The following is a 5,173-nucleotide window of genomic DNA, read 5'->3' on the forward strand; positions in this document are numbered from 1 at the left end:
GGCCACTTGTTTTAACCCTAAGATATCGTCAGAGTATGTAAAAAGATAACTTTTTTTATGTTTTGTGATCCGTTTTTTAAAACAAAACAAATCGTCTATTTCTTGTGCAAAAATATTCTTTAAATTCTTAAAAAGTCTTTCATTTTTAGATGAACATAGTAAATAAAGTAAATAAAGGAATAAATAAATAAAGAAATAAAAGCAAATAAAGGAATAAACAATATTCACTTACCACACAAAAGTCTTCATTCACAGAAGGTGCAACGTAATTAAATCTGGACAATTATGAAACAATGAATTTTACTTTTTGAAAATCCTGAGTAATTCTTAGTACATAAAATAAATACCAATTAAAAAACAGTCTGCTACAATATTGAAATTAGTTTAGGTTTTTATACATATCATCTATCTGAGTCTTAAAATATTGCTTTAGCTGAGGTCTCTTTGACTTTAAAGTGGGTGTAAGAAGGCCGTTCTGGATTGAAAACAAGTCTGGATGCAAATAAATGTCCTTCGCCTGTTCAAACGACTGCAATCCTTTTCTCTTTCCTATGTCCTGGATGTCGTCTAGAATTAACTTTTTGGTTTTTGGATTGGCGCAGATATCTGACACTGTTCCTTCAATCTCTTGCACCTGAGCCCATCTTTTCACTGTGTTGACGTCAGGTACTACTACCGCTACGGCGCACGACTTCAGACTTTCACCATGGACAAAGGCTTGAGCCACATAAGCGCTGCTCTGATAAATGTTTTCCACTTTCTCTGGGGCTATGTATTCTCCTTGGGACAACTTGAAAATATGTTTTTTTCTATCAATTATTTTCAAGGTTCCATTCGGCAGCCAAGTTCCGACATCTCCAGTGTGAAGCCATCCATCATCGTCCAAGACTTCTTTGGTTTTTGCTGGTTCTTTGTAGTATCCCATAAAAACGTTTGTTCCTTTAACACAGATTTCGCCTTGACCACCAGCAGTATAATACTCCATTTCAGGAACGTCAACAAGCTTTATGGCACAGCACGGAAGGGGAGGGCCTACGTGCTCTGGCTTGGCGTCACCTGGAATCGTCAGTGTTGCGGGAGCTACACATTCCGTCTGGCCATAACCTTCAACAACGACACATCCCAGTGCGCATCTTATAAAAGTAAGAACATTTCCAGCTAAAGGAGCTGAACCAACAACTAAAAGACGAATGCGGCCTCCCATTGATTCCTGAACCTCCTTAAACACGAGCCTGTCCCATATTGTACTTCTTCTCATTATTCCTTTTTCCAAATCTCTCTGCTTACTGCTGAGTGCCTTGTCAAATATGTATTTCTTTAATAGAGAACCATTCACAGTGTTAAGTACTTTATCATGAATTCGGTTTAATAAGCGCGGGACAGCTGGGGTAATGGTCGGCCTCAAGGCCTTGAAATCTTCCATTAAGTTTTTTATATCTCCACCATAGAATCCGATGGATCCACCCTGCATATAAACCGTTACATGACAAGTTCGTTCCAGCATATGAGCCAGTGGTAAAAAAGACAACATAACATCGCTGCTTCTAGGCTTCTGATCACCTAATTGTAAAGTGACTGCAGAAACATCTGCTATAACATTTTTGTGACTCAGCATAACTCCTTTAGGGTTTCCAGTTGTTCCTGACGTATAACATATGGTACATAAATCATCCGGTCGTGGGGGAACTTCTTTGTTCATTTTTTCCGCTCCCAATTTCTCCACTTGTTCAAATCTATAAATCTCAACGTTGGCATCTGCTGCTATTTTGTATGTCTCAGGATAGACCTCTTTAACGCAAACTATTTTCTTGAGGTAACGTGAGGGTTTCTGTAGCAACAGTTTCACTTTAGAATCTTCTTCGCATACAACGAGCTGCATCTCGGCTTGATCAATAATGCAGCTTACAGCATCAGGCCCCAAAGTATCATATAAAGGAACGATTGCCATAGAATAACAGTATAGCGCATGCTCTGTCAGAACCCATTCTGGACAATTTTGCGCATACATACCAACCAAAGTGGAAGACCCCGGTCGAAGACCTAGATTGATGAGTCCTGATCCAAAGTTTTTTGCTCTTGAAAGGGCTTCATTATATCGTATCCACTGGTAAGAACTTTCCTTTGAGTCTCTCCATCCAAGCATGTTACCATTGTTGGATTCTTTAGCACCTCGACGAACTGCATCATAAATGGTGAGAGTATCCTCGTAGAGATGGCTTATGAACTTTAAATCTGTACTATCTTTATCAAATTTTGAATAATGAATTTCATCTGAGCCCTCCGGCTCTGACTGCTTATCCAAATCATAAGGTGGCCGCAATGGTGTTCTACGACTTGCAAAATCAAGTGCTGATGTTGCAGCAACATAAGCCACAATCGCTAATGCGATTGCTCCGACAGGGCCAAAAATATAAAATGCAATTATAAGGGCTATAAGGTTGAATCCAATTATGATGGGTTTTAGATATCTACCCACTTCGTGTATTGTTTTAGTATTATTGCTAGTCAAAAACATAACGTCGATAGTTTTGAAATCAATTGATATTACAGATTATGAAATTAGAGTGTATTTGTCCTTGATCAGCTAGCAGAATTCTGAAAAAGTTCCATCAGGAAAAAATGATGCTTGTTGGTTGATCGGGGAATGGTTGACGAGCGAAATTAATTTGCAATTTCGAAAAAAATTCTATCCACCGGGGAACCTAAATTATGTTGGTTTTCCTAGTGTAATTTCAACCTCAATTGGAGTCAAGTAATATGATGTCAATTCTATGTCAAGACCGTCCCCGTGTCAGAAATAAAATCACTAAGATTTTGAGAAAAACTCACTAGATGAGTGGAATAATCATTGAAGTTATTTTTCTATTTTATTCTGGAAAGCGGTGAGAAGGGTATCGTTTTTTTTTATCTTACGATAAATTACCAAGAAAACAAGACATGTGAGGCATTGAATGAAAAGGTCATATGAATAAAAACGAAATGATATTGATAATTAGCACAAGACGTAGTAAGAACGGCAATATATGCTAACTTGCGTGCTCGCTGTTCCAGACGAGACGAGAATACCAATGCTAATTTTAGTCTAAATAAAGTGTTTATGTTCATTATGTAGAATTTCCGCGTCATTTGCGATTCCTGGAAAAACCACAAATAAAAGCGAGAAATCACTAACAATAGTGATAAATAACTAGGGGTGGCAACCCTGTGCTAATCCTAACATTCACACTCAGTACAGATTTGCAGACCCCCAGCACGTGTGGGTCTCACCGCATATTCGTGCGTATATCCGCAAGACCTCGAAATTGGGATCGAATCACATTCTGATCAACTTATTGTTTGGCATATGATCTGTCGAATGAGTATCTAAAACTGTCCTTTGATTTTTCCTATTAAAAAAAATTAAACAATATATCTCTCCCAAGCTTCTGAAGTACCCGTGTTTCAGAGCTAAACTTGACCAATGTTAGGAAATTTGACATATGAGGTGTAAATAAATGCGAATTCACTATTTACACGAACCTCCTTCCCTCAGCTTTTGAAAATTCGACCTTTGTAAAGAAAAACAAATTCGGGCGGGGGGGGGGGGGAGGGGATTTTAAAGAATAAGGAAACTAGGTGCTAACTGAATGGCTAATTTAAGCTGTCAAATTCAATCATCGATCAAATAATCTATGATAAAGGGTATCCTAGCAACAAAAAACCCCAAATGGATGAGGATGCGGGGAATGTAGTGGAGTAAATTTTTAACAACAGACCCTTCACCAAAACGCACAATATGTTTCAAAATATGGTTAAGAATTACCAATTTAAGTATGTCTGCAATTTGAACTGCTTTTAGGGTTCTAGGGCATTTAAATTTTAAGCAGGACCTTTTTAAGCACTTTTCTTTGAAATGGAGGCATTCTATGCTCTTTTTTAAGTCATTGAAATGCGAAAAGTATGCAATTAAATAAAAGTAAAAAGTATAGATAGATAAGCATAAATTTAAATAGAAAGTAAAATATATAAATAAGTATAATTGTTGACGCGTTATTTCTTACGGTGCTGTTCTAATGTTAAGGTCGTTGCGTCTTCGCTCTTTCCGAAGCTATCTTCATGCATGATTCATTGCTAGGTGTTACCAACCGGGGATACTTGATACATTGTTTTTCTGTGACGTCATTTATATTTGTCTTGACTATTTCAATGGAAAAAAATGCAGACAGTTTCTAATCTTGAAATACCAAGGGCAGTGACATCATAATATGATTGTTTGAATAGGCTAAATGGGAACTTACACGACCATATATATCTTAAGAAATTAGAATAAATCTGGAATTAAATTTTAATGCTAGAGATCTCTATGTGCAGTTACGTAGTTTTTGGTAGTATCAGACGCCAAATTAAAAAAAAAACTTTTCCCTTAAAGGTGACTGTAACGAACATTTAGTCTTAGCATCTTGAGAGGAAATAACCATAATCAGCATTCGAAAGGATCTGACCATATTCAGTGTCCTTTTTAAGTAACAGAAGAGAGCATGCCTTAGCAAGGTGGTGCTTTCTGCCCTTTTTTTGCCCCCGAATATAGAGTTTTGTCCAAAGAGGGTCGAAAATGACAAAGAATATGGATTTTCATGGTCTAAAACCATAAAAAGTAAGTTTTGAGCCCCCCCTCTAACGTGACAAACTGATGGTTTTCAGTTGACCTAAACTATGTATCAAACAGTTTGTGGTAACGAACTGAACGTAAGTAATGAGGCGGCTCAATAGTAACCGAAACTCTAGGAAACAGATTCTTGATAACAATAGGTACATAAAAAGAATCGAATTTTGATCCTTATTCAAAGCATATAAAATTCATCAAGTTAGATGTTACCTATCAAAAGTTAAGAGCCCGAGAAAATTTGCCTATTTTTTTCAAAGTCACACCATCAGATTCTGTATATCAGAGAACCCTACCACAGAGGTTTCAAGCTCCTTTATGCAAAAATGTGAATTTTACGTATTTTGCTAGAAAAAAGAAAGAAAGATCACGGATGTGTGTTTATTTTCAAAAAATTATTTTTTTGTTTGTTTTCTCTAGGGGCTATCGTATCGCACCAATAATCCTAGAAGATCGAAAGAAGGTTCAAAATTCAAAGTTCTAGTGCCATTTTTAAGTGACAAAAAATCTTGGAGAGCAGCTAGCCCCCCC

The 5,173-nt window shown here is 37.0% G+C and overlaps 1 pseudogene; it reads right to left on the reverse strand.

Annotated features, from left to right (window-relative positions):
- Positions 1–379: 379 nt before the first annotated feature.
- Positions 380–2,515, reverse strand: LOC148943910 (long-chain-fatty-acid--CoA ligase 1 pseudogene; annotated as a pseudogene).
- Positions 2,516–5,173: the final 2,658 nt, after the last annotated feature.

The sequence above is a fragment of the Artemia sp. Qi Xiang Cuo genome, chromosome 15, assembly GCF_049724085.1.
Source record: "Artemia sp. Qi Xiang Cuo chromosome 15, ASM4972408v1, whole genome shotgun sequence".
Classification (NCBI taxonomy): Eukaryota; Metazoa; Arthropoda; class Branchiopoda; order Anostraca; family Artemiidae; genus Artemia; species Artemia sp. Qi Xiang Cuo.